This window comes from Schistocerca cancellata, chromosome 1 (genome assembly GCF_023864275.1).
Source record: "Schistocerca cancellata isolate TAMUIC-IGC-003103 chromosome 1, iqSchCanc2.1, whole genome shotgun sequence".
Taxonomy (NCBI): Eukaryota; Metazoa; Arthropoda; class Insecta; order Orthoptera; family Acrididae; genus Schistocerca; species Schistocerca cancellata.
In genome coordinates, this window is record NC_064626.1 from 1,197,295,539 (window position 1) to 1,197,319,250 (window position 23,712).

The window sequence follows — 23,712 nt, forward strand, 5'->3', positions numbered from 1 at the left end:
GCAGCAATGTCACGATACGATAAACCTTAGTCGCGATAGGCTACAATCTGACCTTTATCAAAGTCGGAAACGTGATGGTACGCATTTCTCCTCCTTACACGGGGCATCACAACACCGTTTCACCAGGCAAAGCCGGTGAACTGCTGTTTGTGTATGAGAAATCGGTTGGAAACTTTCCTCATGTCAGCACGTTGTAGGTGTCGCCACCGGCGCCAACCTTGTGCGAATGCTCTGAAAAGCTAATCATTTGCATATCACAGCATCTTCTTCCTGTCGGTTAAATTTCGCGTCTCTAGCACGTCATGTTCGTGGTGTAGCAATTTTAATGGCCAGTAGTGTATATAGGAGTAGCTTTGCAGATAGATACTGCGAAAGTTGTTAGTTATTATTTTGATGTAACACTTTTCTTGAGCTGTTGGATGCAAGTGAGATTGTAGAGAATTAGAGTAGATGAGGCGTCAGATCTATTCCCCTTTCCCATACAGTCAGTCAGCTATCGAAATGAATCAGAAACGAGGGGTGTCAGTTGCAAACGCCTAGCTGACTATTGGCCCCCTGAGCTTGTTTCAATATTAGGACATGGCCACTTGCCTTTGCAGTACAGGAGACACGTCGTTAGTTATAACTCGGTCCTGTCCTTTGCCGAAATGCTGTAGTGTTACTCGTCGACCCAGAGACAAGCATTCGCTGTTCGGTACTCTTGCTAGAAATAACTACTTATCTCACAGTTGTGTCCGCAGGGTCTTTCCACTGGCTTCTCGTGGGTGAGGACGCTAAGTCTCTCTCCCTCTGCTGCAACAGCGGCGTCACCACTCCGCACTCTAACTGCTCCGCCCTGCAACTGATTAGCGAACCTCATCTCTGCTCAAAACGGCGCCTTTTAGGTGCGTCATAAGCGATCTGGTTGTCCGCTAAGAAGTTTTCCATCACGTGCATTAATGCTGTACTGCCCGGCTGAACTCTCTCTTTGGGAGAATTTCGTTTACATGGGACTACCTCAACGTTAGATTAATTCTGTTGTAGTGCATTTTTTTAGTCAGTGGAATATTTCCTCAGTCTTGTTTAACGTTGTCCTCTCACTGTCTTGGCACCTGCTCTAGTGTCTGTGTTGTGTCTAGGCAAGACAGCCTAGACACAATGAGAGGAAGCCGAAAGGCACGCGCTTAAACTCACGCAGGCTGGCGTGAGGTCTGAAACAGCATACGTAATGAATGCTATAAAGAAAAGTACGTAGCTTCTGAAATACTTAACTTTAATCCACATTTGTAGAACATCGCTCTTGATGATACATTAATAGAATCTCAATATCTATTGGATACGGCGCCTTGCTAGGTCGTAGCAAAAGTAGCTGAAGGCTATGCTAACTATCGTCTCGGCAAATGAGAGCGTAGTTGTCAGTGAACCGTTCCTTGCAAAGTCGGCTGTACAACTGGGCTGAGTGCTAGGATCTGTCTCTAAGACCTGCCGTGTGGCGGCGCTCGGTCTGCAATTACTGACAGTGGCGACACGCGGGTCCGACGTATACTAGCGGACCGCGGCCGATTCAAAAGCTACCACCTAGCAAGTGTGGTGTCTGGCGGTGACACCACAGTCTGTGTGATGTCTTGTTGCCTAAATGACGAGTGGCATCCAGTTAAATGTGGCGCCATTTTCTCCAAATATCCCGTCAGCTGTCAAATTTGTCACGTACTCCTGCGAGCTAAGGTACTTACGCCTCCCTCAGCCAATTCTCTTTTCGACCTGACTGTCGATTAAATTTTTAAATTTTCTGAGACCACGACAAGAATTTTAGTGTCTAGTCAGTTGGATATAACAATCCTAACTAGTGTCAAGTCTATGGAGAGGATTCTGCCGCCGACTCATCATACAACTGTAGATAGTGTCAGACTACTAGATAGTGTCAAACTAGTAGCTTCCAGCATTTCTTTCACAGCAGACAAGCTTTTGCACCTAGTGAACGTAATTTTCGGTGCGCCATTTTAACAGTCTGGATCGGTCCACATTATTTCTATAAAAACACAATAATCCCTCTTTACTGTGCCCCTATGTTAGCTATAATAATTTCGTATGGATCTCATTTCCCGTCGGCAGTATCGATTATCGCCGGTGCAGACGCGGCTGCGCTGCCCTTGCCAGAGGGGACAGCTCCTCAGGAAATGACAGCAGCGCTCGCCGGCCATCAGCTGTTATTGGCTGACTCAGCGCCGCGCAGCAGACAGATTGATCAACTCCACTATAATAGCACGGGGAGTCCGGGCACACAGTGCCACATTGTCGCCGGGAGGAGGAATGACGCCTCGCGCTGGAACCAATAAACTTCTCCCAATGTCACAAGAGAGGGATGTGCTTCCTACGTGGTGGTGAGCATCGCACGCAGCAAGGAACAGAGAAAAGAAGCTGACTTTTCTGCCCAGCATTTAGCTCAATTTATTCTTATATCCACCTGGCGATAACCTCAATAGTTGAAATTTCCTGGCAGATTAAAACTGTGTGCCCGACCGAGACTCGAACTCGGGACCTTTGACTTTCGCGGGCAAGTGCTCTACCATCTGAGCTACCGAAGCACTACTCACACCCGGTAACACTCTGCTACAGATGAAAATCTCATTCTGGAAACATCCCGCAGGCTGTAGCTAAGCCATATCTCCGCAGTATCCTTTCTTTCAGGAGTGCTAGTTCTGCATGGTTCGCAGGAGAGCTTCTGTAAAGTTTGGAAGGTAGGAGACGAGACACTGGCAGAAGTAAAGCTATGAGGGCCGGCCGTGAGTCGTGCTTGGGTAGCTCAGTCGGCAGAGCACTTGCCCGCGAAAAGCAAAGGTCGCGAGTTCTAGTCTCCGTCGGGCACACAGTTTTAATCCGCCAGGAAGTTTCATATCAGCGCACACTCCACTGCAGAGTGAAAATCTCATTCTGGAAACCTCAATAGTTGGTTCACACTCCAGTCTAGCCAGCCAGCCAGAACATGGATTGCTTTTCTTTTTTCAACAAGTGTAGAATTTTGTTGGGTATAATAAACTGTTGTTGTTGTTGTGGTCTTCAGTCAAGAGACTGGTTTGATGCAGCTCGCCATGCTACTCTGTCTTGTGCAAGCTTCTTCATCTTCCCAGTACCTACTGCAACCTACATCCTTCTGAATCTGTTTAGCGTACTCATCCCTTGATCTCCCTCTACGATTTTTACCCTCCACGCTGCCCTCCAATACTAAACGGGTGTCCCTTGATGCCTCAGAACATCCTTCTTCTAGTCAAGTTGTGCCACAAGTTTGTCTTCTCCCCAGTTCTATTCAATACCTCCTCATTAGTTATGTGGTCTACCCATCTAATCTTCAGCATTCTTCCGTAGCACCACCGTTCGAAAGCTTCTATTCTCTTCTTGTCTAAACTATTTATCGTCCATGTTTCACTTCCATACATGGCTACACTCCATACAAATACTTTCAGAAACGACTTCCTGACACTTAAATCTATACTCGATGTTAACAAATTTTCTTCTTCAGAAATGCTTTCCTTGCCATTGCCAGTCTACATTTTATATCCTCTCTACCTCGACCATCATCACTTATTTTGCTCCCCAAATAGCAAAACTCCTTTACTACTTTAAGTGTCTCATTTCCTATTCTAATTCCCTCAGCATTAGCCGATTTAATTCCACTACATTCCATTATCCTCGTTTTGCTTTTGTAGATGTTCATCTTATATCCTCCTTTCAAGACACTGTCCATTCCGTTCAACTGGTCTTCCAGGTCCTTTACTGTCTCTAACAGAATTACAATGTCATCGGCGAACCTCAAATTTTTTATTTCTTCTCCATGGATTTTAATCCTTACTCCTAATTTTTCTTTTGCTTCCTTTACTGCTTGCTCAATATACAGATTGATTAACATCAGGGAGAGGCTACAACCCTGTCTCACTCCCTTCCCAACCACTGCTTCCCTTTCGTGCCCTTCGACTCTTGTAACTGCCATCTGGTTTCTGAACAAATTGTAAATAGCCCTTCGCTCCCTGTATTTTACCTCTGCCACCTTCAGAATTTGAAAGAGAGTGTTCCACTCAACACTGTCAAAAGCTTTCTCCAAGTCTACAAATGCTAGAAACGTAGGTTTGCCTTTCCTTAATGTTAAAATTTTAATAATCTTAATAACCTTAATAATTTCCTTAATAATAAACTAAAGCCGGCCGGTGTGGCCGTACGGTTCTAGGCGCTTCAGTCTGGAACCGCGTGCCCGCTACAGTCGCAGGTTCGAATCGTGCCTCGGGCATGGATGTGTGTGATGTCCTTAGGTTAGTTAGGTTTGAGTAGTTCTAAGTTCTAGGGGACTGATGACCTCAGATGTTACGTCCCATAGTGCTCAGAGCCATTTGAGCCATTTTGAACAGAACTAAAATATAACAGTACGTCGAAAACTTCAGCAAAGTCGCTTTTTTCGACTGGTGGAATCGCTGGTTGTTTAGAATCTCTGTACGAGAGAGGCTTGTGCTGCGAGTGTGGTCCGCGATGCGGCGTGTGACGGGCAGCGAAGGAGTGTTGAGTTTACAGCGGCACGAGGAAGGTGGCAAGCTGGGGCCCTGTGCTGGGAGCAGTCCGTGTACGTGCCGGAAGAACTTGACGGCATCTGAAGTGAAAACACGACCTAGTGGTAGTTGAGAGCCGTTGTCTGGGAAGCTGAAATTTGGAAAGGAGCTCCCCTTTTGCATGCAAGAGCACTTCGATTGCACACTAATGGTGTTGCCCGAAGGAGATCGGCGGTTAAAGTACAGGGTTATTACAAATGATTGAAGCGATTTCAGAGCTCTACAATAACGTTATTATATGAGATATTTTCACAATGCTTTGCACACACATACAAAAACTCAAAAAGTTTTTTTAGGCATTCACAAATGTCCGATATGTGCCCCTTTAGTGATTCAGCAGACATCAAGCCGAAAATCAAGTTCCTCCCATACTCTGCGCAGCATGTCCCCATCAATGAGTTCGAAAGCATCGTTGATGCGAGCTCGCAGTTCTGGCACGTTTCTTTGTAGAAGAGGTTTAAACACTGAATCTTTCACATAGCCCCACAGAAAGAAATCGCATGGGGTTAAGTCGGGAGAGCGTGGAGGCCATGACATGAATTGCTGACCATGATCTCCACCACGACCGATCCATCGGTTTTCCAATCTCCTGTTTAAGAAATGCTGAACATCATGATGGAAGTGTGGCGGAGCACCATCCTGTTGAAAGATGAAGTCGGCGCTGTCGGTCTCCACTCGTGGCATGAGCCAATTTATTCGTCGACTTCCGCGGGCTACGCGTGAAACTTGCCCGCACGCGTTCAACCGTTTCTTCGCTCACTGCAGGCCGACCCGTTGATTTCCCCTTACAGACGCATCCAGAAGAAGCTTTAAACTGCGCATACCATCGCCGAATGGAGTTAGCAGTTGGTGGATCTTTGTTGAACTTCGTCCTGAAGTGTCATTGCACTGTTATGACTGACTGATGTGAGTGCATTTCAAGCACGACATACGCTTTCTCGGCTCCTGTCGCTATTTTGTCTCACTGCGCTCTCGAGCACTCTGGCGGCAGAAACCTAAAGTGCGGCTTCAGCCGAACAAAACTTTATGAGTTTTTCTACGTATCTGTAGTGTGTCGTGACCATATGTCAATGAATGGAGCTACAGTGAATTTATGAAATCGCTTCAATAATTTGTAATAGCACTGTAACGGTTGTAGGTCTGTACAGCCTTCACTACACTGTCGCTGAGCCGTGGTTGCATTGACACACGAGGTCTGGATAACTCCACGTGAAACTGAGTAGCCTTATTATTGAGTATTTGCCCATCTGTGTGTTTTAGTTGTTCGTCTTGCAAAATTGTAATTGAGTCTGCCTTTGCGGGGCGCCACTAGTCCACTAATTCGTGACTGGTCATTTGTTTGTTTTAACTGTTCATGTTATAAGCTTGTCATTGTGTTTGCCATGGTGGGAGGCCAGTGGTAACTGATTTATGTTTCAGTTCTTATCACGCCAATTTAATGAAGTTTGTAATGCGTTGCCAGTACGTGTGCACAAGACTACGTGTGAAATAAAATAAAAATATAAGATTACGGCTCTACAAACGCAGTGAGATAGCAGCGGAAGAATTCTAGTGCTGCAGATTTGCTCTTGAGTTAAGTAATTACCTATTGTAATTTGTTCGGCGCTTGCGTACAATAAACCAGCAAATTTTAAACTGTGACATGAGAAAACTGGCGTGTACAAACTTGTGATAAAGGGGTTCCGTTGCAATTTGTTGTTGTCTGTTTCAAGTGCTTTGGCTAGATCGGATTTTTCTTAATATCGTTTCTATCTTTGAATTGCCGTCATTTTGTTATAACAAATTAGCCTAAAGATTACTACATGCGCTCTGAGGCAGCCTTGGGCTTTTTAAACTTTTTATCACAGTAGTTATCGAGCTTGAGTTGAAACTTTCAACTGATATTATAATTGCATTTGGCTCAAATTTGGAACTACTGTATGAGTGCATGTACAGAACACTGAAAAAAAGGAGAGTAAAGGAACCCCAGCACAGTTCTACAAAACAATAGCAATACAACCTACACTTTGTGGTAGTAAGACCTGGACGATAACAAGTGGAAATCAAAGAAGAATACAAGCTGCAAAGTTGAGTTATTCTTAAGAAGAGCAGCTGCCCATGGACTATCTGACATATTCATGAATACATCAGTCATATAAGAACTGGGACTTAAAATCATAAGTTAAAAAATCAACAAGTATAGGAATAATTGGAGAAATAATATCTCAAAAGTGAATGAAAATAGAATACCCAAAATACACTCCTGCAAATTGAAATAAGAACACCGTGAATTCATTGTCCCAGGAAGGGGAAACTTTATTGACACATTCCTGGGGTCAGATACATCACATTATCACACTGACAGAACCACAGGCACATAGACACAGGCAACAGAGCATGCACAATGTCGGCACTAGTACAGTGTATATCCACCTTTCGCAGTAATGCAGGCTGCTATTCTCCCATGGAGACGATCGTAGAGATGCTGGATGTAGTCCTGTGGAACGGCTTGCCATGCCATTTCCACCTGGCGCCTCAGTTGGACCAGCGTTCGTGCTGGACGTGCAGACCGCGTGACACGACGCTTCATCCAGTCCCAAACATGCTCAATGGGGGACAGATCCGGAGATATTGCTGGCCAGGGTAGTTGACTTACACCTTCTAGAGCACGTTGGGTGGCACGGGATACATGCGGACGTGCATTGTCCTGTTGGAACAGCAAGTTCCCTTGCCGGTCTAGGAATGGTAGAACGATGGGTTCGATGACGGTTTAGATGTACCGTGCACTATTCAGTGTCCCCTCGACGATCACCAGTGGTGTACGGCCAGTGTAGGAGATCGCTCCCCACACCATGATGCCGGGTGTTGGCCCTGTGTGCCTCGGTCGTATGCAGTCCTGATTGTGGCGCTCACCTGCACGGCGCCAAACACGCATACGACCATCATTGGCACCAAGGCAGAAGCGACTCTCATCGCTGAAGACGACACGTCTCCATTCGGCCCTCCATTCACGCCTGTCGCGACACCACTGGAGGCGGGCAGCACGATGTTGGGGCGTGAGCGGAAGACGGCCTAACGGTGTGCGGGACCGTAGCCCAGCTTCATGGAGACGGTTGCGAATGGTCCTCGCCGATACCCCAGGAGCAACAGTGTCCCTAATTTGCTGGGAAGTGGCGGTGCGGTCCCCTACGGCACTGCGTAGGATCCTACGGTCTTGGCGTGCATCCGTGCGTCGCTGCGGTCCGGTCCCAGGTCGACGGGCACGTGCACCTTCCGCCGACCACTGGCGACAACATCGATGTACTGTGGAGACCTCACGCCCCACGTGTTGAGCAATTCGGCGGTACGTCCACCCGGCCTCCCGCATGCCCACTATACGCCCTCGCTCAAAGTCCGTCAACTGCACATACGGTTCACGTCCACGCTGTCGCGGCATGCTACCAGTGTTAAAGACTGCGATGGAGCTCCGTATGCCACGGCAAACTGGCTGACACTGACGGCGGCGGTGCACAAATGCTGCGCAGCTAGCGCCATTCGACGGCCACCGCCGCGGTTCCTGGTGTGTCCGCTGTGCCGTGCGTATGATCATTGCTTGTACAGCCCTCTCGCAGTGTCCGGAGCAAGTATGGTGGGTCTGACACACCGGTGTCAATGTGTTCTTTTTTCCATTTCCAGGAGTGTAATAATCACTTATTTAACGACCAATACTGAAAAGGCCAACAGGCAGACCAGGAAATAGAAGGAGAGTTTGTGTGGTTACAAACCGTATGCCCGAACTGTATAGTACTCTGGAAGAAGGAATGTTGAACCTCATGCTGCTGGCGAATTTCAGTGGGGAAGCAAAACAGATGGGTGTGCAGCGATGCAGATGGGAATGGATGCGGACCGCCGGAGGGCTTGGCGCCACCCGGAGCATGCTGGAAATCCCATATCGTTACGAACGCCGAACGGCTGCTTACGAGCGACGAGCTAACCTGGCAACTGTCTGACTGCCACAATATGTGAAGTCTCAAATATTCACCAAAAATACTAACCTGACTACGGACAAGCTACAACACACCTCAATACAGCAATAAATTCTTAATGAAGACATGACTCCAATAAAATTATCATCACAAGCGTTTTGTAAAATATACACCCATCAAAGTTTTGCATCATCTAGGTTCCGAGAATTCTGGCATCTCTACGCGTTGCATTTTGTACCACAACACAGCGTGACCTTCAGAGGTGGTGGCCCAGATTGCTGAATACACCGGTACCTCTGGTAGCCAGTAGCACGTACTCTTGCATTGATGCATGCCTGTATTCGTCGTGGTATACTATCCACAAGTTCATCCCAGGCATGTTAGATAGGGTTAATGTCTGAAGAACATACTGGCAAATCTAGTCGAGCGATGTCATTATCCTGAAGGAAGTCATTCACAAGATGTGCATGATGTGGTCGTGAATCGTCGCCCATGAAGACGAATGCCTCGCCAATATGCTGCCGATATGGTTCCACTATCGGTCGGAGGATGGCATTCATGTACCGTACAGCCGTCACTGCGCTTTCCATGACCACCAGCGGCGTTATGTCGGCCACACGTAATGCTACCCCAAAACGTCGATCTTGCTGCGCTCGCTGGACAGTGTGTCTAAAGCGTTCAGCCTGATCAGAATGCCTCCAAACACGGCTCCGACGATTCTCTGGTTGAAGGCATATGCGACACTCATCGGTGAAGAGAACGTGATGCCAATCCTGAGCGGTCCATTCGGCATGTTGCTGGACCCATTTGCACCGCGCTGCATGGTGTCGTGGTTGCAAAGATGGACCTTGGCATGGACGTCGAGAGCGAAGTTGCGCATCATGCAGCCTGTTGAGCATAGTTTGAGTCGTAACACGACGTCCTGTGGCTGCACGAAAAGCATTATTCAACATGGTGGCGTTGCTGTCAGGGTCCCTCGGAGCCATAATCCGAAGGTAGCAGCCATCCTTTGGGCGGCCTGAGCGAGGTTCAAAATGGCTCTGAGCACTATGGGACTTAACTACTGAGGTCATCAGTCCCCTAGAACTTAGAACTACTTAAACCTAACTAACCTAACACATCACACACATCCATGTCCGAGGCAGGATTCGAACCTGCGACCGGAGCGGTCACGCGGTTCCAAACTGACGCGCTTAGAACCGCACGGCCACACCGGCCGGCCCTGAGCGAGGCATATCATCGACAATTCCTGTCTCTTTGTATCTCCTCCATGTCAGAACAACATCGCTTTGGTTAACTCCGAGACACCTGGACACTTCCCTTGTTGAGAGCCATTCCTGGCACAAAGTAACAATGCGGACGCGTTCGAACTGTGGTATTGACCGCGTAAGCAAGGTTGAACTACAGATAACACGAACCGTGTACTTCCTTCCTGGTGGAATGATTGAAACTGATCGTCTAATGATACACCGTTTGATAACTCCTGAAGTCAGCTACAAAAATCTAACATATCAATAAGCAGAGCAACAATTTTAAATAAACTGCTGTCTGATTATTATGAAGTACCAAACAAGGAGCTATGTACAGTTACACGAATAGGTTAGCCTCTAATTAACTATTTGTTAATGTTGTGAGGAACTGACGAGAGGAAAAAGATGCTCACTTGGCCAACTGTTGCCATTCTGGATTGTCAGAAGAATAAAAATGTAACTTAATGTTAGTTATTTACTAATGAGTAACTAAAATGAAATGACATTCATTGCAATTTTTGAAACATGTGTAGTCTACGCATTTAGAATATTTAAAGATGTAAAGAATTGTATCTATTCAAATGTTGTTTAGGCATGCACATATTCATCTGACCATGGAATTAGGTCACATGATAGATATTTAAAAAAAGCAAGTACAGCTGTGGTAGTGGTCTTTTGATGGTCTAGTCGGACTGGATAAGGTTGGTAAGCTCTTGTGCGCCCTGTGAGCTCCTTGTGTTTAAGTATATAGTGGCGTGCAGTTAGCTTAGCCGTTTCTCAGTCAAACAGTTTGAAACTTTGGGAATGTATAATCAGTAACTGTCGTTTTTATATAACTGTGCTAAAAAGTACTGGTTGTTGGAAATAGTCCTGAGTGAACTACTTTTAGGAATTTGTTCACATAACGAACTGTAAAGTCCTATATGCTTTTGGCATGCATTAGTGATCGCCTGCTTACACTCTGCTTACTCTGCCGAGTCTTTCGTCTCAAATAGTATGTTTTCACTGTTTATACTATTGGCACATATAAGGCTACCACTCAGTATAACTTTTTTTCATGCGGTAAATAATACTGAGAGTGAAATTGGATATTGCAGTCGAGGTGTATTTTGTCTGATGATCCATTCCTTTATTTTCTTTGTTTAATAACTAGCTACAGTGCCCATAGTTGCCTGGGATGTTCAATATCTGCCACACAAAGTGATTGGCCATTTGCCTTGATACTGACTGCGAATGCAAGACACATGGGAAAATGCAATCGCTTTAAATCGAAGGGTATATCTGAATGACTGGGTGTAAACGTAATGCGACGAATGAATAAGTTTTCGCCTGCGGCATCCTTAAAAATAAGGTTCTATGCTTCCAGTTCTGACATTTACAGATGCACACCAATTCAAACGAAAAGTTCAGTAATAACAATTACGTCATAGATTATGCTTTGATTTCTTCTTAAGCAACAAATTAACGTAATACATCTGTAATGTGTAATGTACTTTTCGAGATGCTTAGTGACAACGTTCCTCCTTCATATATTTTATATGTATATTGGTATATTGTGTATCTCGAAAACTGTATAACCTATGTCCGCCAAAGTATTGATTAGGGGATCGAGTAGAAATATGAAGTGAACCTACCAAGAGCTTTTAGAGATTTTTGGTGACAAGTTTTCCTTTTTTAGGAGCTCTTATGTAGACAGTGATGTTACTCGTGTCTTGAAGGTAAGTTGTGCAAAATTTCATCAAGATCGGAATAACATTCTTGATTTGCATGAACTACAAATAAACAAACGGATTGACATTTATTTTTGATTTATAATATATTGACTGATTGTTCATTAGGCAGAGCTGTGATTATTTAAATGATTTCATAAGGGCACAATGCACTACTGCACAACCAAACCCATAAGTTAGCGAAAATAAAACACGTAATGGAGCCGCAATATTTAAATATTTACGTTGTGAAAAATAGTGTACGACGAAATAGTTATATCGAGTGACAAAAGAACAATAGTTCACCACAAAAAAGAGTGAGAAACATGGTGAACAGTGTGTGGAAGGCGAGAACATAAAGATGTGATTATATGGCAGTGATTAAAGTGGTAGTGCGACCTCCAGACCAGATGGGAGGAAACGCAGATCAGAAAATCGTAAGTGATTACTTTTTTTACAAAAAATCGCGAAGTGAACTGTTTAATAATCTAAAACTAACAAAATTGTATCGATATATCAGTATATGCTTGTTGCGGAGGACGGCCACGTAAACTAACTTGTTCATTTCCTTTGTCTGTTACGATAAACCACCTGGTACTTCAGAAACTAACCGCAAACTATAGAGGTACTGAATAAGATAACGTAACAGGCAAATGCCGAACACCGTAAGAAAGGGCAAAAAGAAGCGTAACCTACCCATTAACCTTTCCTTTACCTGGTCGCTGCAACAGGTAAGTGGTTGCAATTAAACTATATAGGTGAAGGTATGATAAGTTGACGAGGAGTGAGTTCCTCCGATAACTCTACAGACGGTGCTACGCGTACTAAGGTATTGCTTTTTTAGCACGCTCTGCAGAAATGCCTGTTGAACTAAACTCGCCTAGACATATTGTTTTGAAGAGAACACAAGCTTGGAAATGGACGCTGATTTTCTAACAGTTTCACCTACTGTTTAAATAAGTTTCATGTAAGTAATACCTCTGTATTAATGAATATCAGTTGATTCCACTTAAGCATTGTAAATTTGTTGATGCTTAAATATCGGTTTGATGAAATTATTTTGTAAGATTTTGTGCATGTTCAAATCTGTATTAAAAATGTCGAGTGTTGCTGAGATGGCGAATTATGCACAGGCTAAGATGGCGAATTCATTTTACCCGCCTCTTCTGCTGCCATGCTTCTAATTCCTTTTTCATTTTACGAAGTCGTGTCATTCTGATTACTGGCGACGTAATAAACATGGGAAAATGTGCATAAGGAAGGCAGATCGACACTGAATGTTGATGCCAAGAGTGAATTCATGCTCAATGCGCGGGCTTATATTGCAGGGAAGCAAAGGAGAAATGTATATTTGTGAATTTCCCATGTAATCATCAGTAAAAGTCCTCGTTTTCTGAGTAAAATATTCAGTTCTCCATCTTACCATACTCCAAAGTTACCTTACCCTCCATGTGAGCTAAATTAACGAGTGGCACTATCACTAAGAAAAACTGGTATATCTAAACACACTTTAGTTTTAGGAAATGTTTAAGAGCTTCACTCTAGAGTGAATAAACTATTCGCCTTCAAAGTAACGGCCACAAAATCCACCATGTCGTCAACTTTTTCGAGTTTCCCCTAACACAATGTGTTAATAAAAACAGCCTTGCGTCTATAATACGCACGTTCAGTCACAGAAAATTATCAACTATATAAATAAAAATCTGTTGCCACATGTATGAAAGATCATCAGCTGAGAACGGCCTGACCGATTTGGTTGATTTTGCAGTCGTTGTTGCGTTCGTTATTGTCCGAACAAAACTTGCATGAAAATAAAATTTTAGAAACTCCAATGAAAAGGAAGATATTAACATTAATTTCCGCATGTATTAAATATCCTCAGCTGACAACTGTTCAACATACTTGATTGATTTTTGTTTTTGTTGTGTTCTTAATTGTCAGGACAAGTTTTGTACGAAAAAATTTTTGGAAAATCCAACGGAAAAGTTTGCCGTTAAAAACAGTTGTTAAAGATTATCACTTGAGACCGGCTGGACCTATTTGGTTGTTTTTTTTTTCTTTTGTGTTCATAATTGTGGGCAGTGACAGTACTTTTGGTGTGAAAAAGAAAATATTAAAAATTTTGCCATCAGTTTGACAGTTCTGCTGTCACATGTTTCCATAATAATAAAAATCAGTTTAATAGAAATTTATAGAGAGTGATTTTTTCCGCTGGGTGAAAACCCTAGGGATTGATCGATGAGAGAATACGGAATAAAAAAGGTATAATGAACTGATGTCCGGAAATGCGTGGTTTCCATCCTAGAGACTATTTATTCAATCATCCTTTGTTACAGAGACATCGGTCTTATACGGCCTGTACCGTTCAGCCACAGGTACAGTATGCGTGGTTTCCACCTAGAGGGTGGTACTGTTCCTCATACATTGAGCGCTAACGCCCTCCCCTGGCGTAGTAATTGGTAATGTTGTGTCCGATTCACTTCTCTTGCTGACTCAGCTCGTAGTGAATGTGATACGGCGATGTACACAACGGTTCCGTATTCGAATCGAGAGCTTGCCGACATGGTATTTACAGGGTGTTTCAAAAATGACCGGTATATTTGAAACGGCAATACAAACAAAACGAGCAGCGATAGAAATACATCGTTTGTTGCAATATGCTTGGGACAACAGTACATTTTCAGGCAGACAAACTTTCGAAATTACAGTAGTTACAATTGTCAACAACAGATGGCGCTGCGGTCTGGGAAACTCTATAGTACGATATTTTCCACATATCCACCATGCGTAGCAATAATATGGCGTATTCTCTGAATGAAATTACCCGAAACCTTTGACAACGTGTCTGGCGGAATGGCTTCACATGCAGATGAGATGTACTGCTTCAGCTGTTCAATTGTTTCTGGATTCTGGCGGTACACCTGGTCTTTCAAGTGTCCCCACAGAAAGAAGTCACAGGGGTTCATGTCTGGCGAATAGGGAGGCCAATCCACGCCGCCTCCTGTATGTTTCGGATAGCCCAAAGCAATCACACGATCATCGAAATATTCATTCAGGCACCATCTTGCATAAACCACGAGGTGTTAGCAGTGTCGTCTAAGGCAGTTTGTACCACCACAAATTCACGAAGAATGTCCAGATAGCGTGATGCAGTAATCGTTTCGGATCTGAAAAATGGGCCAGTGATTCCTTTGGAAGAAATGGCGGCCCAGGCCAGTACTTTTTGAGGATGCAGGGACGATGGGACTGCAACATGGGCCTTTTCAGTTCCCCATATGCGCCAGTTCTGTTTATTGTCTAAGCCGTCCAGGAAAAAATAAGCTTCGTCAGTAAACCAAATGCTGCCCACATGCATATCGCCGACATCAATCCTGTGCACTATATGGTTAGCGAATGTCTCTCGTGCAGCAATGGTAGCGGCGCTGAGGGGTTGCCGCATTTGAATTTTGTGTGGATAGAGGTGTAAACTCTGGCGCACGAGACGATACGTGGACGTTGGCGTCATTTGGACTGCAGCTGCAACACGGCCGAACGGAAACCCGAGGCCGCTGTTGGATCACCTGCTGCACTAGCTGAGCGTTGCCCTCAGTGGTTGCTGTACGCGGTCGCCCTACCTTTCCAGCACGTTCATCCGTCACGTTCCCAGTCCGTTGAAATTTTTCAAACAGATCCTTTATTGTATCGCTTTTCGGTCCTTTGGTTACATTAAACCTCCGTTGAAAACTTCGTCTTGTTGCAACAACACTGTGTTCTAGGCGGTGGAATTCCAACACCAGAAAAATCCTCTGTTCTAAGGAATAAACCATGTTGTCCACAGCACACTTGCACGTTGTGAACAGCACACGCTTACAGCAGAAAGACGACGTACAGAATGGCGCACCCACAGACTGCGTTGTCTTCTATATCTTTCACATCACTTGCAGCGCCATCTGTTGTTGACAATTGTAACTACTGTAATTTCGAAAGTTTGTCTGCCTGAAAATGTACTGTTGTCCCAAGCATATTGCAACAAACGGTGTATTTCTATCGCTGCTGGTTTAGTTTTTATTGCCGTTTCAGATATACCGGTCATTTTTGAAACACCCTGTACTTACAGAAAGGCTGATGGCAATGGGCGGCAGTCAACAAGGTTGTATCAGGAGACCTATACCTGCCGACAACAATCACAGCTTTCAATGATTGCAATAGTATTCCGCCGTTTATCGGAGACAGGGTCTTTTCAGGAAGGAGGAAATCATGAAGGGCGCCGTATCAGTACCAGGCACTTGGTCCGCCAGCGCAGAGTAAGCCAGACGACTGTGTGTAACGTTCCCCATGACAATTGTTACTAGTCTTAGCACTTACGGCTTGTGCACGGCTTCACAGACGAGGCCACCTTTACTTGCATAAGTCACCTGTGGGAAAGTATGCAGAACATAGTATGGTGACAGCGAATCACCAGCATCAGTGTATTAGGAGTGTGTGGGCCTGGATAACTGGCGACCGTGTTTTGGGACCAGTCTTCCTTCCATGTCGCCTAACACGCCGGATCTATCGGCGTTTCTTGCGGGTACTTTGCACAGAGTAAGCCAGACGACCGTGTGTAACGTTCCCCATGACAATTGTTACTAGTCTTAGCACTTACGGCGTGTGAAGGGCTTCACAGACGAGGCCACCTTTACTTGCATAATTCACCTGTGGGATAGTATGCAGAACATAGTATGGTGACAGCGAATCACCAGCATCAGTGCATTAGGAGTGTGTGGGCCTGGATAACTGGCGACCGTGTTTTGGGACCAGTCTTCCTTCCATGTCGCCTAACACGCCGGATCTATCGGCGTTTCTTGCGGGTACTTTGCCCCCCATGCTGGAAGAAGTGCCGTTGACGATTCGAAGGCTCACGTGGCTGCTACATGATGGTGCTCCGGCCCACTTCGACGTCTAAGTCCGGACGCTTTTCAGTCGTGCCTCACCCAGTTAATGGATCGGACGAGGGTCCAGCAGCATGGCCTGCTCGTCCACCAGATCTCTGGTTGTGGGACCGTCTCGAAAGTATCGCGTGTGCAGAACCAATTCCAGATGTGGACACTGGAGCAGCGTGTTCGTGCTGCCTTTGACACTTTCCGGATGCAGTCTGGCCGATGCGAAAGTAAAAAATGGTTCAAATGGCCCTGAGCACTATGGGACTCAACATCTTAGGTCATAAGTACCCTAGAACTTAGAACTACTTAAACCTAACTAACCTAAGGACATCACACACGTCAATGCCCGAGGCAGGATTCGAACCTGCGACCGTAGCAGTCCCGCGGTTCCGGACTGCAGCGCCAGAACCTCTAGACCACCGCGGCCGGCGATGCGAAAGTAAGAGACAGACTCCGCTGCGGCGCGTACACCTTGTAACTGTGGGTACATACTATTAGACCGCAGTCTCTGTAACAATGTGGGATTGAATAAATGGTCCCTAGCATGTAACCCATGCATTTCTGTTCAAAAGATGATTAGACTTTTTTTATTCTGTATCCTGTCATCCTTGGAATTTGTACACGGTGGAAAAAATCGCCCTGTATAATATGTAAATGCGTATGTAAAATCAAAGAGGAAACGTTGTTACTAAAAATCTTGAAAAGTTGACCGATCTACTATAAATTTTAACACGACACTGTAATGCACGTCTGGATGGAAATACTGTAAGTATTTTTGTAATCTATGTGATACATAAAAGATAAGCTTAGTTACCACTAATTTCTAAATGTTCCTGACAGATTTGCTTCAAATTTTTATAAATATAGTAATGAAAATTCGGACGGACATAGGCTATATATCTTTGTAATGAATGACATGTATAATTACGTATGTAATATATAAATCGGAAACGTTGTTATCAAAAATATGGAAAAAGGTTTGGACGGATTTACTTCAAATTTTTACATGATACTCTAATGAACATTCACGCGATAATGGTCATAGAGAGAGGGGAGGAAGAGATGGTCAGATAGAGGGGGAGGAGTTTATGCACAGACAAATGGAGGGGGAGGAGATGAACGTAGAGAGAGTGGGCATGAGATGTGCAGGGAGAGGGGGGGCCAAGGAATTAAGGATGTATATGCAATTCTCACACGTATTTAGCAATTGCGAAATGTTGCTGGGTTCGTTAGTTTTATTTAAAAATACAGAATACTATTAAAACTACGTATGGTTCAGTTATAGCAGATGATGGTTGGCGTGCTGACTTTTCTGTGGTTCCAGTAATGCTGGCAACTGATGGGCTATGCATGGGGATCATATCAACCTGTACCGCATCAAAAACAGCTTGCAGATGACGCACTGAAGCGTTGAAACTGGTAGCGACAAAATAAAATAAAATCACAAGGACGGCTGTAGGTGTTTTTATTTTTTGTCACGACAGCAAACGGCCGTAGTACCAGAGACCTCTTGCTAAAAGGATAGATATACGAAAGCTTGCTGATGAAAAAGGTCGCATTTTATGTTCGTGAAATTGCAGTAGTCTCACTTTTCGTAGAAACTGTAATATAGATTACTTTAATATTCCGGCTTATGTTTTCCTTCAGTTGGTTCTACATCTACATCTACATCCATACTCCGCAAGCCACCTGACGGTGTGTGGCGGAGGGTACCTTGAGTACCTCTATCGGTTCTCCCTTCTATTCCAGTCTCGTATTGTTCGTGGAAAGAAGGATTGTCGGTATGCCTCTGTGTGGGCTCTAATCTCTCTGATTTTATCCTCATGGTCTCTTCGCGAGATATACGTAGGAGGGAGCAATATACTGCTTGACTCTTCGGTGAAGGTATGTTCTCGAAACTTTGACAAAAGCCCGTACCGAGCTACTGAGCGTCTCTCCTGCAGAGTCTTCAACTGGAGTTCGTCTATCATCTCCGTAACGCTTTCGCGATTACTAAATGATCCTGTAACGAAGCGCGCTGCTCTCCGTTGGGTCTTCTCTATATCTTCTATCGACCTACTTCCTTTGTTTTTCGTTGGATCTTCTCTATATCTTCTATCAACCTACTTCCTTTGTTTTCGGATTGTATTTCCTTAGGATTCTTCCAATGAATCTCAGTCTGGCATCTGCTTTACCGACGATCAACATTATATGATCATTCCATTTTAAATCACTCCTAATGCGTACTCCCAGATAATTTATGGTATTAACTGCTTCCAGTTGCTCACCTGCTATTTTGTAGCTAAATGATAAAGGATCTATCTTTCTGTGTATTCTCAGCACATTATAGTTGTCTACATTGAGATTCAATTGCCATTCCCTGCACCATGCGTCAATTCGCTGCAGATCCTCCTGCATTTCAGTACAATTTTCCATTGTTACAACCTCTCGATACACCACAGCATCATCTGCAAAAAGCCTCAGTGAACTTCCTATGTTGGTTTACGAATTTAGGGCTGCTTCCGTACTGTTTTCTTTTAAACATCTCGTGAAATGAAAGTTACTAACAGACAGGTCCGGCGTTGTTCGTTCTGGGATTCGTGGACATGAAACAGTGACTGACGAGATGTGTGGCGTGTACTTCCGTCTTACTGGAAAAATCAATACTGCCTTAGCTGTTGGCAGAAGTTCTCGACAATCTGAAGATAAACGTCTGCATTGACAGTGGTGTCAAAGAAAATCGGACAAATATTTCGACTATGAGAAACAGTGCATCGTGAAGACAAATTTGACGCACTTTGTGGCGATTCTCAGCAGACTAGTAGCGATTAGCGGGGCTGTTTACATTTCCTGGAAGGTGACACCAAGCTTCATCATTATTAAATGCTGTGACAGATCAAATTCGTCACCCACAATTGTTTCAAGCAATAAGTCGCAGCGTTCTACCTCACCACAAAATTATATTAACGTCCAGGCCATTCGGCCAATAAGCCTCAAGTGCAGAACTTAGACATTCCAGTTGCCCATTTCCTGTTACCGCTGTAAGGTGCTGCTTTCTGCCGGGACTTAAGGAAGTTCTTTTTCAAAAACGTGTTGACTGAACATTCTATGTAAATTACTCGCCACTGAAGATTGCGTGATCAGATTAGCACGTGATCGGAACAGAGGAAGACAAGCCCATTACCCCCAGGCTGGACAGTGGTCCCCGTCCACCAGAATCCCACAACTGGCGCTGCCGTTCACCACAGCCATTAGTACTAGACGACGGTCGCGGCTGCGATATGATATTTCATAATAAGCACAATCGAGTTTTACGAAAATTTGAATCAATACCTTTGTTAATGGTTTCCATACAATGAGATTTTGTGTTAAGATAATTATGATGATGAATCCATGGATATTCCAAACGCTTAAAGAATAAGGATGAATTAAAATCTGCGGGGTGAATGACGAAATAAATTTGAAATTTCACGACGAACGGAATTGGTTGTAATTACTTTGTACTAGTCAATATCGACTGAATTCCCTGCTTTGGTGAAATTATTACTTGATGAAATTGTTACTTTATATATATACACACTCCTAGAAATGGAAAAAAGAACACATTGACACCGGTGTGTCAGACCCACCATACTTGCTCCGGACACTGCGAGAGGGCTGTACAAGCAACGATCACACGCACGGCACAGCGGACACACCAGGAACCGCGGTGTTGGCCGTCGAATGGCGCTAGCTGCGCAGCATTTGTGCACCGCCGCCGTCAGTGTCAGCCAGTTTGCCGTGGCATACGAAGCTCCATCGCAGTCTTTAACACTGGTAGCATCCCGCGACAGCGTGGACGTGAACCGTATGTGCAGTTGACGGACTTTGAGCGAGGGCGTATAGTGGGCATGCGGTAGGCCGGGTGGACGTACCGCCGAATTGCTCAACACGTGGGGCGTGAGGTCTCCACAGTACATCGATGTTGTCGCCAGTGGTCGGCGGAAGGTGCACGTGCCCATCGACCTGGGACCGGACCGCAGCGACGCACGGATGCACGCCAAGACCGTAGGATCCGACGCAGTGCCGTAGGGGACCGCACCGCCACTTCCCAGCAAATTAGGGACACTGTTGCTCCTGGGGTATCGGCGAGGACCATTCGCAACCGTCTCCATGAAGCTGGGCTACGGTCCCGCACACCGTTAGGCCGTCTTCCGCTCACGCCCCAACATCGTGCAGCCCGCCTCCAGTGGTGTCGCGACAGGCGTGAATGGAGGGACGAATGGAGACGTCTCGTCTTCAGCGATGAGAGTCGCTTCTGCCTTGGTGCCAATGATGGTCGTATGCGTGTTTGGCGCCGTGCAGGTGAGCGCCACAATCAGGACTGCATACGACCGAGGCACACAGGGCCAACACCCGGCATCATGGTGTGGGGAGCGATCTCCTACACTGGCCGTACACCACTGGTGATCGTCGAGGGGACACTGAATAGTGCACGGTACATCCAAACCGTCATCGAACCCATCATTCTACCATTCCTAGACCGGCAAGGGAACTTGCTGTTCCAACAGGACAATGCACGTCCGCATGTATCCCGTGCCACCGAATGTGCTCTAGAAGGTGTAAGTCAACTACCCTGGCCAGCAAGATCTCCGGATCTGTCACCCATTGAGCATGTTTGGGACTGGATGAAGCGTCGTCTCACGCGGTCTGCACGTCCAGCACGAACGCTGGTCCAACTGAGGCGCCAGGTGGAAATGGCATGGCAAGCCGTTCCACAGGACTACATCCAGCATCTCTACGATCGTCTCCATGGGAGAATAGCAGCCTGCATTGCTGCGAAAGGTGGATATACACTGTACTAGTGCCGACATTGTGCATGCTCTGTTGCCTGTGTCTATGTGCCTGTGGTTCTGTCAGTGTGATCATGTGATGTATCTGACCCCAGGAATGTGTCAATAAAGTTTCCCCTTCCTGGGACAATGAATTCACGGTGTTCTTATTTCAATTTCCAGGAGTGTATCTGACCCCAGGAATGTGTCAATAAAGTTTCCCCTTCCTGGGACAATGAATTCACGGTGTTCTTATTTCAATTTCCCGGAGTGTATATTTCTGTTGGACGATTTTTATTTTCTAGCGAGGGCCGTGGTAACGCCGGTTCCTATCGGATCAGGGAAGTTAAGCGCTGTCGGGCTTGGCTAGCACTTGGATGGGTGACCGTCCGGTCTGTCGAGTGCTGTTGGCAAGCACTCAGCCATTGCGAGGCGAATTGAAGAGCTGCTTGTTAGAGAAGCAGCGGCATCGGTCACTAAAACCGTCAAGGGCCAGAAGAGCGGTGTGCTGATCACACGCCCGTCTCTATCTGCATCTGCTGACACCTATTGGTTAAGAATGACACGGGGGCCGGTCGGTAAGGTTGGACCTTCATAACCTGTTCGGAAGTGTTTCTTTTTCTTTTTTCGTTTAGGGATGTTGTGGTGGTAGAGCAGCTGCCCCACTCTTACGCTGAACCTACATTTAAACTTTTTAATGTTACCAACTTATTCACGTGAATCACTACCTACAATTCCGCCCCCGGAAGCTGAGCGGTCAGTGCGATGGAATCTCAATCCTAATGGCACCGGTTCGATTCCCGGATGGGTCGGACATTTTCTCCGCTCAGGGACTGGGTGTTGTGTTGTCCTAATCATCATCACTTCATCCCCATCGACGCGCAAGTCGCCGAAGTGGCGTCAAATCGAAAGACTTGCACCCGGCGAACGGTCTACCCGACGGGAGGCTCTAGTCACACGACGTTTACATTTTACTACCTAGAAAATAGGGGAAAAAGGACTTCGTAGCTGAGATCGCTATAAGGAACTTTACTGTAGATAACTGGTTACGGCCAAACTAAGTTTCCATCTTCAGATCTGTAATAAAATTAGGAAGAGATGCTACAAACTGTTATACAAATAATGCAACATTAACCCATAGAAGTACCAAATGACAACGTACCTTCATAAAGGTTATTACACACATCTTGTGCCAGCTACACACAAAGTCTTTCCTTTGAATTTTCACATACATAAAACGTGAAATGAGCGATGCGTTGGCTCGTCAAAATTAAAATTACTACGTGCATCACAATTCGCCAAACATCTTTCCCGTAGCTTAACACGAAAGGCGCGACGTCTTATGTTACCGGAATCGCGTTGACTTGTGTGTAATGATTGCCTTTTTGTCATTTCGGTTAATCTCACTGCCTATCTCTTTCAGTAACGTTGTATACTATACTATACTGTAGCAGCTCTTTGTAGGTGTGTCCTAGTTTCTTCGAGGTACGTTAAATGGCAGTGACCTGTCGTGCCAAGTATCTTTTGTCGTTAAGTTTTTCTCCAACTGTATAAAAGACACTGATTGTAATACAGTTGTTGTTGTTGTTGTCGTCGTCTTCAGTCCTGAGACTGGTTTGATGCAGCTCTCCATGCTACTCTATCCTGTGCAAGCTTCTTCATCTCCCACTACCTACTGCAGCCTACATCCTTCTGTATCTGATTAGTCTATTCATCTCTTGGTCTCCCTCTACGGTTTTACCCTCCACGCTGCCCTCCAGTACTAAATTGGTGATCCCTTGATGCCTCAGAACATGTCCTATCCCTTCTTCCAAGTTGTGCCACAAACTCCTCTTCTCCCCAATTATATTCAGTACCTCATCATTAGTTATGTGATCTACCCATCCAATCTTCAGTATTCTTCTGTAGCACCTCGTTTCGAAAGCTTCTATTCTCTTCTTGTCTAAACTATTTACTGTCCATGTTCCACTTCCATACATGGCTACACTCCATACAAATACACTCCTGGAAATTGAAATAAGAACACCGTGAATTCATTGTCCCAGGAAGAGGAAACTTTATTGACACATTCCTGGGGTCAGATACATCACATGATCACACTGACAGAACCATAGGCACATAGACACAGGCAACAGAGCATGCATAATGTCGGCACTAGTACAGTGTGTATCCACCTTTCGCAGCAATGCAGGCTGCTATTCTCCCTTGGAGACGATCGTAGAGATGCTGGATGTAGTCCTGTGAAACGGCTTGCCATGCCATTTCCACCTGGCGCCTCAGTTGGACCAGCGTTCGTGCTGGACGTGCAGACTGCGTGAGACGACGCTTCATCCAGTCCCAAACATGCTCAATGGGGGACAGATCCGGAAATCTTGCTGGCCAGGGTAGTTGACTTACACCTTCTAGAGCACGTTGGGTGGCACGGGATACATGCGGACGTGCATTGTCCTGTTGGAACAGCAAGTTCCCTTGCCAGTCTAGGAATGGTAGAACGATGGGTTCGATGACGGTTTGGATGTACCGTGCACTATTCAGTGTCCCCTCGAC